The sequence below is a fragment of the Monodelphis domestica genome, chromosome 5 (assembly GCF_027887165.1).
Source record: "Monodelphis domestica isolate mMonDom1 chromosome 5, mMonDom1.pri, whole genome shotgun sequence".
Lineage (NCBI taxonomy): Eukaryota > Metazoa > Chordata > Mammalia > Didelphimorphia > Didelphidae > Monodelphis > Monodelphis domestica.
The window spans coordinates 161,872,508-161,886,937 of record NC_077231.1 but is presented as its reverse complement, the minus strand read 5'-3'; the positions used below and the strand labels follow the sequence as shown (position 1 = coordinate 161,886,937).

Here is a 14,430-nt window from a genome sequence, read left to right as displayed (position 1 = left end):
AGTCTGTGTCTCCCCTGTGTGTGTTTGTGTATGTGTGATCTTTGAGTTGCGTTTTTGAACATGTTGAGTTTGAAATGTCTTTGTAACAACCAGCTAGAGATGTCTATCTAGCAGGCAATTGGAGTTGTAAGACTTGAGCTCAGAACTGGATATGGAGATTTAAAACCCAGTGAGAGATGAATCCATGGAAACTGATGAATGATAGAAAAAAAGAATATTCAAAGGAGAGCACTGGGTTATACTATTGGGTAAGGGACCTGGATAAAAATAAGTGGATCTGTGCACAAACAGTTATGAAGTGTTCCTGACCCTATGCTAAGTGTTAGAGATGCAAAAAAAAAAGTGTTACCAATTTTTGCCTTTGAGTAGCTAACTTTCTAATAAGTTAATAGGGGTAGGAAAGAAAGTTTTGTTCTAGAGATGCAGAAATGGTGAGTTGATCTGTAGGGCCATCAATCAATAGGTATGTATATTCCAGAATCAGTGGAATTTGTTCATTCAGTTACTGTTCTCAGAGGAAGAGATATAAAATTATAGAAAGTATGAAAGTATGAAAACTGGCAGGAAGCAGGTGGATGACAAGATGGTCAGGAGTGGATGGCTCAATGGAATGTAAAGGAAAAAAACATGGTTGAGAAATTGGGAATAACCAGGAGGTAGTGTGAATTTAGTGGTCTAGTTTGCCCTGTCATTCACCCAAGAAAGATGTCAGTATATTTAAGTACTATTTTCTACTTTCTTTAAATTTTTAAAAACCTGACAAAAATTAATTTTAATTCCATTTGTCAGTATCTATTTCTTTTTTGTTGTTGTTTTGTTTTGCTTGTATTTTTATTCCCACTGCTTAGCATAGCAACTGTCACATTGAAGACACTTAATAAATATGTTGTTGACTTGTTTTCTACTAAGTGACTACAAAACAGCTAGGTGGTGAGGTGGACAGAGGCTCAAGCCTATAGACCTGAGTTCAAATGTGGCCTCTTACAGTTGTGTGACTCTGAGCAAGTCATTTAATCCCATTTGTGTCAGTTTTCTTATCTGTAAAAATGAGCCAGAGAAGGAAATGGCAACTACTCCAGTACTTTTGCCAAAATGAAAATACAAGTAGGGACTCAGAGTTAAACATGTCTGAAAAAAGATTGAACAATACAAAGTATCCAGCACTGGATAAAGTATTTTGAACTGAAGAAAATAGCTTAATAAATATAAAACTTTTTTCTTAGACCTTTTTTCATATTTGCATTGGAAATTTTTTTTTTGCCTTTGTGTTTTCTGTCTGTGAACCTTTATGTTTATGTGAATGTTAGAGGTGGCATCATGCTCACTATTTTCTCAATCACATTATAATTTTTCTCCCTTCATGATTGTCCTAATGCATCTTCTTTACCTTAAATCTTCTTTCCTCCAGCTCCATCTGTCATATTCTACTCATCATGAAGCTTTTCCTTACCTCCACTTTCTTGAAATAGTCTATTTCCTATGTACTCCCATTACACACAATGTTTGTATCTAGAAGTGTTCATTGTCAGACTAGAAAATACACCTCAAAAATAGTTTCCTTCAGCTTATCTGAATGACATCTTTCTAGCAGATCCAGTATCTTCTTCCTAAACACTTCCTGTGACTGATGAGGATTCATTAAGTTCTGAGAAACTCATTCTACTGAAGTCCTTACTAATTTTTTTCCAGCCTTTGTTACAAATTCTATCCCTTGATCTTAATCATTGAATTCTTAGCTTCTAAGTCCAAGAAAAACAGGTCTAAGCCTCCCTTCACATGATCTCTCTTCAGACACTTGATGGTTTCATTCCATTCTCTTCCTCCTGACCCAAATGTTGTCTTTTTTTTTTTGTTTTAAAGCTAAATCTACTTACTTAAGTTACTCAACACAGTATAGTTTTAGGTCTTTTGACAATATTAGTTGCTTTCTGGATCTTTCTTTTTCAGTGTTCTTTCACTTTCAGATTTTGCCTCTTACAATAGTTGCCTGGAGGTCACATAGTAAGATTTAATATAAGGTAAGACCCATGGTTCTTTCACCTTTGTTTTGCTGACAGCTCTTTGTCCATGGTAAATAATTAGTAGAAAATAGATTTGTGTTCAATGAAGGTAAATTGGTATTATTTTTGATAGCTCATTAACCAAATTCATTTATCTATTTTTCTAGAAAAAGTTTCTATTATAACATTTATATTGAACCTTGGAACATTATAATGCCTCTTTGTCAAAATTTATATTTACTTGAAAAAGATTTAACATTCCATCTTGGAGAGGGAAAAAGTAGATGAAAAATGTACACACTTCAGCTAGGTCCATTTAAAAAAAATCACAATAATGCTATAGGAGAATGGGATAGTGTGAGTGATTTTGGAAGCCATTTCTCTTTCCTGGATATATTACAATTGGTCTGTGAACTCTTTATTGTAAATGACTTTTTAAATTTTTCCAAAATTGAAATTAATGGCAGTTTTACTATGGCAGGATATATACATTGCCAAAAAAGTAAAAAAAAGGCACCTCAATATGCAAAGTCTTGCAATTAAAACCACAATACTTGTTGGGAAAGTAGGGTTAGGGGTACAATGTTAAAACATTTTATCAGTAACACATAAAAATATTGGAACCTAATAAGAAATAGTAGCATTTTTTATACATGATAAATGATTAAGGAATACATAAATACTACCAAAAATAGTGGCCATATCTATAGCTTCAGGAGATACTCAACCTGAATCTCTGGGGCTTTAATAAGTTGGACCATTCTACTGAAAAAGTGTTGGAGTATAATTGTGGGTAGAATAATGAGGACCAGTCTTGTTTATAACTACTACTACTACATCAGAAAATATACAATAATTATAGCACTTTACTTTTTCAAAGACCTAAAGTCTGTTTATGGACGTGGGCTTGTGAAGGACTGCAGCTTGTGAGTTACTGAGAAGTACTTCAATTTTCTGAATTCTTGCACTTTCTTGAGAAAGATATCATACAGAAGCAAATTCCTGCTATGGTTTCAGATTGTTCCATTATAGGTGTGTCTTGAGTATTGGAAACCCATTGTAATTTAACTGCCTTGTAGTACTTCAGATATGTTCTCTATCATTAAACTTGGACAATATTCCATTAATCTGAATGATACATGCATTGAAGCAAGATATTTTCACCCACATTGTGTTTCTCCATTGTCCTTTGGGTCAATTTATTTTTTCTGTGGTTGGCATTCTTTGATTTGTGAAACATGCCATAGAAAGACTATTGGTGATAAAAAATATGGGCTTTTACTGTTGAGAGAAGCTAGAGCCAACCTGAAACAACTTCTAAAATGTAATTCAACCTTCTCTCCTATTCAGTTTTTACTAGTTCATTGTGCATCTGTAGTGTCAGCCTAAAAATTTGTGCTAATGAATCAACTCTTGAGTCATTCATCTAATTATCATGGGTTGGACAATACTCATTCTTTTCTTTTTTTTATCTTTACTTTCTGCCTCAGAAGCAATATCAGTTCCAAGTCAGAAGAATGGGACAGACTGGATAATTGGAGTTAAGTGACTTGCCCAAGGTCACACAGAGGAAAATCTGAGATCAGATTTTTGGCTGTGATTTCCCATTTCCAGATCTGACTCTATGAGCAATCTAACTGCCCCATCAGCCATTTTTAACCTTGTTTTTTCTTGTATAGATAGCTGGGTTGATCTCTTAAATCAATACCATTTACTAAAGCTCTCTCATGTTCTAGAGCTGATGTTCATAGATATAGTATCATCTGTAACAACATATAATGACAAACACCTTTGGTTAGCATATTTCTCTCTCAGTACTTAACATTTTTTTGTGCATATTGTTCAACCAATTCACTTGACTAGAATTTCATCATAACTTTGTTTCCCCATCTTGACCACAAGGATACTCTGAGAAAATGTGTGAAGTCCTTTGCATAAATCATGGATATGTTGTCTGTATAACTTTTAATTGCCCCTCTTTTCATGCCCCACCATCATTTCTCAAAGGTTCTCCAATACAAACATTGATATTCAAGAAGCAACAATATTTTGAAGAGTAATAAGATGAAAGATGAGATAAATGATGAAATTTATTTAGCAGTGAATACATTTTAAAAATACTGTGTAGTACCGAACCTTGTACTTGTAAGATTAAGAGGCCTGGGGAGATCTCATTAGGTTGTTTTTTAAAGCAAATATACAAATATATTTTATTTTTAGAATTACAAACAATCTGAGATACTCCTAGCAAACAGAGCTGAGGCTTGACTGTCCTGTGAATCTTTACATACTTGTTATGATGACCAGCTGTTCTTCACAGCCCACAAAGACCAAACAAGAGGAAATGAACTTAAGCTGTACCCTGAAGAATTTAGCTTGAGTATAAATAGGAATTTCCTGACTGTAAAAGTTATTAAACTCTGGAATTGCTTTCTAAAGGAAGTTCTGACATCCTTGCTTCCCTCTTCCCTCCACAAAGCCTTTAAAAATAGGGAAATTTTAACAGGTCAGGGATGATTTAGATTGAATAGACCACTTTGTTGAAGTAACAGCTATATAATAAATGACCATTTAAATGTCCTTTCCACATTATTCTGTTTTCTGATTCTCTTAACACAGTTTCTTTTTCCAAGCCTTATCTTATATCTAGGATATAGGATATATATCTATCTTTGACATTAAATCCTTTCCTTTTGAAAAAGCTATCAAGATTCCATGAGGTCCAGACTTCCAGGGCAGAGTTTAAGTAGTAGAATAGAGAATGCATTCAGCCGAGCTCTCTCAAATTCCCCTACAAACATTAACCCTTCAAATTGAAGCCTGGCATTTCAGAGACAACAAAAGGTGACAATGATACATTCTTCCAGTCCTAAGATAACTTAGGAGTTCAGAAAGAGATTTCTGACATGGGAGTGGATGCTTATTTGAATCCCACATGTAGAAAAAACCAACAGAGAGACTAGATGGTAGTAATTAAAACAGCAGTAGCATTGGGAGTTCTTGAGCCAGAAATGGTAAGGGGACCTATAAACTAGTTAGAAAGAGATCACAGGGTTTATCTAATCTAGTATGGGACACAGGAACAGATGGAGGTTGGCAATTCCATTGCCTATACCTACTTCAGGATCATATTGAAAAGTACAATGGACCACTTTTGGTCAAGAGAGAGTGGAACATCTGAGGTATGGTAATGATTTTGGTCACAAGATATTAGAATCCCTGAGGGAACAGTATCATTTCCACTCCCAATGGGACAGGGACCCAGAAGATCAATTGTAGTTCCAAGGGATTAGGGGCCCTTCCTGGATAAGAACCCAGGAGAGCAATAATCACATACTCTCCTTAAGATCATACCACCTTAGAAATACTTAAAACTTCCAAACTCCCAGAATTAGCTTTGATTACGGCAATGTACCACTCCTCATATCAGTGTATGTGTGTGCACCTGTACATGCATGTACACACACACACACTAAAGAACAAAGCCTAACATTAACATACAAAGTTCAAAATTATAAATAGGGTGGAAAAATAAGCAAACAACAACAAAAAAAAAAGAACCTGCTTATAAAAAATCTACTCTGGTGACAGGGAAAATCAAGACACATCCAGAAGAAGACAATAAAGTCAAAAGTGATACAAGCGAAGCCTCAAAGAAAAATTGTGAATTAGACAAAAAATTAACAAAATTTCCTGGAAAAGCTAAAAATTATTTTCAAAATCAAATAAGAATGTTAAGAGGAAAGATTAGGTAAAAGTGAGCAAAGGAAGAAAATTAGAATAAGGATATTAACAACTTGGTAAAAGGTACAAAAATTTCATAAGAAAATAACATCTTAAAAATATTAAAATATTAATAAATAAAAATAATTAAAATCTTAAAAAATTTCACTGAAGAAAATAATTTCTTAAAAATAAAAATTAGAATTGGATGACTAGAAGCTATTGACTGCACAAGATATCCAGGAACAATAAAACAAAGTCAAAAGGATGAAAAGATAGGAGAAATTTTGAAATATCTCATGGGAAAAACAACTTACCTAGAAAATAGATCAAGAAAAGATAATGTAAGAATTAATGGATTAACTTAAAGCCATGACCAAATAGAATATAGATATCAGAGTTCAGGAAATAATCAAGGAAAACTACCCCAATGTCCTGCAACCAGAGGGCAAAATGTAAATTAAAAGAATCCACCAATTGCCCTCTGAAGAAGATCCCCAAATGAAAATTCTCAGGAATATTATATACAGTTTTGAGTAGTTCCAGATCAAAGAGAAAATATACCAAGCTGCTGTAAAGACATCTTTCCAATACTGTGTAATCGTAATCAAGATCACATAAGATTTAGCAAGTATGAAACTAAAGGAACGTAGCATATTGTATTCTGAATTATAATCAAGAATAAGAAACCCAGCAGAACTGAGTATAATCCTTCAGGGGAAAAATGGATAGTTAACAAAATAGAAGGCTTTGAAAAATCTTGGTGAAAAGATGAAAGCTGAATAGAAAATTTGACTTTCAAATACAAGACTCAAGAGAATCCTAAAACGGTAAACATGGAAAAGAAATTATAAAAGGACTCACTATTTAACAAATTGTTGGGGAAACTGCAAAGCAGCTTGGGAGAAACTAGGCACAAACCAACATTTCACACCATACATTGAAAGAAGGTCAAAATGGATTTAAACCCACAGGGTGATATCATAGGTAAATTAGCAGAGCATGAAAAAATATGCCTCTTAGTTCTGTGGATAAAAATTGATGACAGAACATTGGTTAGATCACAGGAAGACTTTTTGCTTTTATGAAATAGAAAGGTTTTTGTATAATCAAAACCAATGCAGCGGAGATTAGAAGGAAAAAGGCAAAGAGAGGAGGAAATTATAGTTAGTTTCTCTAATAAAGGCCTTAATTCTCAAGTATTTAGGGAACTGAGCCAAATTTATAAAAATAAGAATCATTCCCCAGTTTACAAATGGTCAAAGAATATAATAGACTGTTTTCAGAAGAAATTGTAAAGATTAAAATTTAGGGGAGACTGAGGCAGGTGGAAATTAGTTTCTCTCAGCAAGGAGTATTATACTTTTTAGAGGTTTATTAAATGTTAAAGATTAAAGAAAATATAGAATAAGAAAAAACAAGTGCCTAGGCCAGAGCCTAGACAAGATAACCTACATTATGGAAAGAGCCACATCTGCCCCAAAACGGAAGTCCAAGAGAGCCCTCAAAAGCCTTTGCAATCAGGTTAAAGCCCTTCTCCATCTCCACCCAGGTGAGATTACAAGGCATTCTGGGGAAGTGGAGCAAAGGCTTGTGGGGATTGAAGTCCTGGATTCCAATCCATTTTTACAAAATCAAATCTATCAGTAGTCCCAATGAAAAAAATGCTCTAAATCACAACTTATTAAATAAATGCTAATTAAAACAACTGTGAGATACCACTTTACATCTCTCAGATTGTCTTACATGACAGAAAAAAGGAAAATGACAGATGCTGAAGGGAATGTCAGAAATTGGCGTGCTAATGGAGTTAGGAACTAGTCTACCCATTCTAGAGAATACGTTGGAATGACATTCAAAGGGCTATCAAGCTAAGCGTGCCTTTTGACCTGGCAACACCAATACTAGGTCTGTAACCCAAAGAAATCAAATGAAAAGGAAAAGGACTTGTTGATAGAAAAAATATTTTTGCCAACTCTTTTTGAGGTAGCAACTAATTGAAAATCAGTTGGGGAATAGCTGAGCAAGCTGTGTGATATGGTAAACTAATGGAATGCCTATGGGAAACTAATGGAAACTAATGTCTAGAGACAATGAGAAGTAGGATGTTTTCATGAAAAAACTTGAATAATTCATGCAAAATGAAATAAGCAAAATCAACAGCAATATTGTGAATATGATCAACTGTGAAAGAAGATCATTGTCTTGATCCAGGACAATTCCAAAGGATCCATGATGAAAAATGCAATCTACCTCAAGAGAGAGAAGTAATGAACTCTCAGCAGATTGAAGCATGCTTTCTCCCCTTTCCTTTCTTTTTCTTTTTGTCTGTTTTCTTTTGTAACATGGCTAATTTGGAAATATTTTTTGCATGGTTTCACATATTAAATATTAAATTGCTTGTCTCAAGGAGAATGGAGTAGTAGGAATTTAGAGAATTTGTAAATAAAAAAAAACCTTAACCAAATGTTTAAAAAATTTACATATAATTAGAAAATATTTAATGAAATAAAATGCACTTAAAAAGAGATTCCATTAGGTATGGCTATTAGAAAAGAGAACACTCATGTTTTCAGGGCTCATATTTTAACAATAGTAATACTATTGTGTCATAAATACTATAAATACTTAATTAAACATTTCTGTACTTTTATGTAATTTTTTGGTATTTTCCCATGATATTCTTGACTTTTTTTGGAGTACATATATTTAGAGGTATAAGAACATTATTTTGTTAAGAGCTCCATATGCTTGTTATTAGGTCCTTGATATGGTCTGTCACCATCCAGCCATGTATTTATTTCCTCAATGTAGTTCCTGGGGATAGTGCTGTGGCATAATTTTCATACTAGTTGTCTAACAAACCATCTTGTCTTTTTTTTTTAATATGGAATTACTAACAGCATATTTGAATTATCTTTGGTATAAACCTTGCTTGAATAACAGGAAATTTCCAGTTTCACTGCTGTGATGTGTCAGAAATTTGATTGTGATTTCTTAGGGGAGAAGGGAACAAATTATATTAGGGAGGTGTATTACTATTGGGGCTTGTACTCCTGACACAGGCTGCATATCAAGGCATAATGTATGACTAAACATACTAGAAAAATCAATATATTAAATATAAATATTATAATGTCAGCTATGAAAATTTTATTTGTTTAACATTATATATATATTATGTATTGAATACAAAATTTCTATTCCTATTCATTAACAAGCACAGCTATACTTTTTATCCCAATTATTAGAGTCCCTAACATTCCCTGGAGAATGTACAACTCAAATCTAATGATGTGTCTAAAACATTAGTGATGGTTTAACTAGCAGTATATGTGCTTAATTCAGGATTAGGGTGACAGAGTGATTTGAATGTTCATGTAGTTAGGGGGAATAAAATCTGACCAGGTAAGTTTATAGTGGGGCCATGGCTTTCCATTTGATAAATTTTCTTGGAACAAACAGGCTTTCATAATTAAAATCTGTTGTCCATAGTGCTTCCATCCTAGGTGATCAGAAAACCACTGATAGTTGTGTTTCTCCCACTGATAAGCCTTTTCAAAGGAAACTATAATTCACCATGTTTTTTCCCCATTTATATTTTCCTACCTCCTTAGTTTCTGCTAACTTGCAAGTAGAGTTGCTTTCACCATATATATCAGGACTACCTGACATTTGATACTTCAATATTCTCTCAGAACACTTTAAACTTGACTGGGCAGTCATTGTAACAATTATCAGGTCTTTTGCCCAGATTTTTAAAATGGGAATTTCGAAACTACTCTCAAATAATTTCCAAGATAGTCATAAAAGTAGTATATAACAACTTTATGTCCTTTTACTTTCATATTACCAGACTTCTTAGGACATTGGTATAAACTGATATAGGAATATTATTATCATTCCTTGTAACTGTATACAGAAGTTTGGTTACTGTCCTCACAGAATTATTCATCAGATCATAGATTTTGAACTTGAAAGGACCTTCCCATTCCCCCTCCCCCTATAATTTTATTTTATCTTCTAAATAAAAACCCTTACCTTCCATCTTAGTATCAATACTATGTATTGGCTCTAAGGCAAAGAATGGTAAGGGTTAGGTAATGGGGGTTAAATGACTTGCTCAGGGTCACATAGCTAGGAAGTATTTGAGGCCAGATTTGAACCAAGGAATTTGCCTCCAGGTTCTATCCATTGAGCCACCTAGCTGCTCCTGGCCCCGTTTACTTTTAAATAATGTATTTTTAAAAATATTTTAAGCTACTCATTAGCAATCATAGAAAATTTTTTGATCATTTTGATGGTTATATGCTATATAAAAATATTACCATAATTAATTTTGTTATGCCTCCTTATTTGGTTTGCTTATCACTGGTTTTCCAAGTTTTTCAAGTTTTCCAAGTTTTTCTTCATCATTTTATTTTCTTCTCTTAAAAAAGTGACAGCATTTAGCTTTCATGATACAGCTTCCTTGAACCGATATCTCTGTGAAATCAGCAGTGAAATTATTGTGTTGGCACATAACTGTGAGAGGGTAAGGCCATTAAATTGCTAGAGTTCAGGAGTTCTGAGCTGAAGTAGGGCCAAAGACCATTAGTTGTCTGTGTATTAAGTTGAGCCCCCCTTGCCCCCTCCCCCCCTTGGTAAGACTATGGCTTTCTAAGAAGGGGAAAATCATCCCACCTTCAGAAACAGTAGGCTAAAGTTGTGGGGCTCATCAATTCAGAAACTAACCTGTGTCCACTAAACTTCAAACCTGGGTGAGTGAGATAGGGAGACACTCTCTCTTCTTCCTCTCCCATTAAAAGAAAAAAGTTAATGCTTTCATTTCCATACCTCTGTACATTTATGTGCTTCATGACTTTCAAGATACATTGGCATCCTGGTTTCTTTAGTTGCTGTGATATATTTTAGGAAGCCCTGAATTATATATTAATATTGTTGCTATGGGGAAATATGTTCACAAAGATAATTCATCTTCCAATCAATACCTCCCCAGTAGTGCATATCAGTACCATACCTGAAATGCTATAAAATTTTCAATTACATGTAATAGACAAATATATTTTTCCCTGTCCAAGTCATTAAAGGGGGGGTGGGAGAGAATATTTTTAAAAACTCTTGAATGTTTCTAATTTTGAGGACTAAATAGTCATAAAAATTAAAATGATAGAAGAGGCCTTTTGAGGAGATTTTAAATGGACCTCCATTTTTGGTAAGCATTAATTTTTCTCCCATGCCTAATTATCCTTAAGAAATTATTTTCCACATTTTAGAAAGTAATGTTTCACAACTAGCACTGTTTTAAAAATAATGATTCATGATTAGAATCTTTTTCTTTCCATCACAAATAAAACAAGATGCTTTTAGAAGGATAAACAGGATGGAGATCTTTGTGAAAGAGACATAGAAATAAGACTTCTATTTAAAAAAAAATGTATATATGAGCATGAAAGAGTCCTGAGACCTTGAGATGGAATTGAATGAAACAAATGAAACAATGAAACAAAGAGGGGAAAGGCATATAATCAAGGGGAAAGGTGCCCACTTGAAGGGGAAGGAGGAGATAGTGGCAGAGAAGAAATGACGTCTATGGGGATAACTCTTTGACCTATTATTCCTATTCAGAATGAGCAATAGGAGGGGAGGGAGGAGTCAGAGTAGAACTAGAGGTCTAGAGGTGTGTGTAAATGGTTGTGGTGGAGGATGGGAAGTGTCTGGTACACCTCATCACTGTATGATTCTGAACCTTAAACTCTTTATGCTACTTTTGGCTCTGCTAGGGGAAGCAATGGGGCACAGTGGCTAGAATACCAAGCCTGGAGTCAGAAAGTTCAAATCTGGCCTCCAGCTGTGTGACCCTATGCAAATCTCTTAGCCCTGTTTGTCTGTGTTTCTTCAGTGTGTAAAATAAGCAGGTGAAAGAAATGGCCAACTGATCCAGTATCTTTGCCAAGAAAACCCCAAATGGGGTCAGGGCGAATTGGGCATAACTGAACAGCAACAAAAGTTCAAATACAATATTGTAGCTCAACTCCATTGTATTTTAATATAACTTATATATAATAACTTAATATAACTTTGTGTGTGATAATTCTTAACTTACAATTGATAAGTGAGAGAGAAAAGAGCATTTTTACAATTTAGACAAAAAAGAGATTTAATTGTTATCTGATTACTGGGTCAGTCTCTACAGTAGTCTCAGGAAACCAGAAAGAAGGTCAGGCATGGGAATCTGTCCTTGAAGACGTTAGGCTAAACATCTCTGAGAAAATCAATTACTTCATGACTTCATGAATTTTTCCTTTCTTCTGCTTACATTACCAAAAGATGGAACTTCAGTGGGTTTAGCCTGTGATTTTTCTATTTTACTATATAATGAACCAGAATGTGCAGTGTTAGAACTTTTGCTGATAGTATTTGGAAGATTGCTATTATGAGATCAAAACAAGAATAGTCAGTAAGATTCATTAAAAGAAAGATCTTTTGAAAGTGGCTCTGGTTATCTTTTCCATACAAAATATATTTACCTCATCAAGTAATATAATTAACTAAACTAGGAGAGAGACAAATGCAAAAAGAAAGGACCACATTTTACTGAAAAAAAAAAAGACTAATGCTGTTGGACCATAGAATATACACATATGTACTTTTTCTGTTTGACAGATCAAGTAGTCAGTGTGATATATCACCTTCACAGTAAATTAAGTTTTAAAGAAAATTTCTGCCACTAAAGAATGATTGATTCCTTTCTGTGAAAAACCTTCTAGCATTATTTTGGATATTGGTGCTAAAGCCATCCATTACCAACTTGATGGTGTACATGGCTTCCAAAATTTAGAGACTAGATTTTCCATATACAATGGTGATCTCCCCCACAATTGTGGGATTGGGAAATTTTGAATTGATCACAGATTTCTGGGGTGAGTTCCATAGTAGCTCACTTATACTGGCTGTTAGTATATCTTAATTGTGACAAAGGACTAGCCAGAGAAACTAAGGAAGAGTTTCTTTATTTTGCCCCTTGATAAAAGCTGGGTTACTGGAATTATTTACTCCTAAAATACTGAAAAACAGTTATTTTTACTTCTAAGCTGTTAAGACCAAGATTGTGATTTTCACAGTGCCAAATACACTATTGTTGATTAATAAGTAATGGGGTGTTTATCTTGGAACTGTGTTCATTGGCACATGCCCTAGAAAGCTTAGACTGTAAAATGAAGAATGTCATTGTTGTGCATCCAATTCTTGTTTTTTCTACTTCATGGAGAGTGGACATTGAGGATATTTCAATTATTGAATGACATCCCCCCCCCCTCAAGCATTCACTTTATAAATCATTCACAAAGATATAGGTCTGGGGTACCGTGAATAAATAAATGCTCAGTTAATCCTATGTCCAACTTTATCACATAGTTGCAACTTTTCTCCCCAATTTTATTTGTCAATTATTGATACTCTTAACCATTTTCTGAGTTTACATTCTCTTCATCCTTTAAACAGAATGGCCAAAAAAGGAAGCCTGTGTGTGCAAAGCCTAGGTGATCTACAAACTGGATAATTAAGCCTTGAACAATCAAGACTATTAGTGATGGACATATAAGAAGTGTGTCTCCCCCTTCCCCCCCACAGCACTTGCATACATTCCTGGAGGACAGTTAGTGATCAAATGCAGCCTTCTAGGTCTTTGGCTGCTACTTCTGTCTTTTCCTTTCCTTTTTTTCTTTTTCTAACGAACATGCCAAACACCACCATAGAAATCAGCCAATAATCAGCATGTACTCTTTCCTTTTTATATTTTCATAGAACTTTTGTTCCCCCTGCAAGAAGGCACCACATTCCAAGTTATAATTTCTAAAATAAACACATTCAAAAAAAGGATGCCTGGCATGAAAGTAATATTTAATAATGTCCTTCTCTTCCCTTCCCCCTCTACTCAAATTTGTTTCCAGGTCTAAATGTTGTATAGTAGCCTTCTAAATCCTCAGCAAAGTCATTTCTTGTTAAAAAAATAAAAGTAATTCAGTGTAAGACAAGGATAATAAAATAAAGGGGAGGGGCAATTGACAGCATCCAAGAATATCCTTGCTAATAGAGAGAAAATTAAATTTTTGGATTCCTAAAATCCAAATAATTTTAGAGTATATTTTTATTTTTTTAAACTGTTAGTGATGGGATCTAGAATAGTAAAATAATATTTTGCAGAGAACAAGTTTAAGCTCCTAAAATAGCAAGGAAATATTACTTCTCATTTCTTTAGCTAAAAAGTTTTAGATAGTTATAATGGGTTATTTCCATTCCCTTCTCTTCCATAAATTCCCTCTATAAATTATAGATGATTGAGATTTCTTAGGAAATATAATTTTAATAAGATAGTGATATGGTTTTATTGGCTCTCAGATATAGAAACTCACTATGAAATACAAGTCAGCATCTTTGCCAATTTATAGTCTTTAAGAGAGTTGCCTAGAGGACTCAGAATTCATTCAAGTGACTTGCCTTGAGTAGTATGTCTTGGTTCTGTGGTCTTCCCTCTATCCACTATGCTGCCTCTCAGTAACGAATAATGTACTCAAAATAACTGATAAAAACCCAACATTTTGGGGGAAGATGCTTGTGATGAAAATTTGGAATTACATAAAAAAGATTTCCTATTATTTCCTTATTTTGACATAATTTAGAATATGAGAGTTTTCTTAAAGATGAA

General features: G+C 34.1%; 1 protein-coding gene across 1 annotated transcript in view; it reads left to right on the top strand.

Moving 5' to 3' along the window:
• The window catches only part of GNAI1 (G protein subunit alpha i1), an 81,460-nt gene that overhangs the window by 34,267 nt on the left and 32,763 nt on the right, over positions 1-14,430 (top strand). The window lies entirely within an intron of this gene.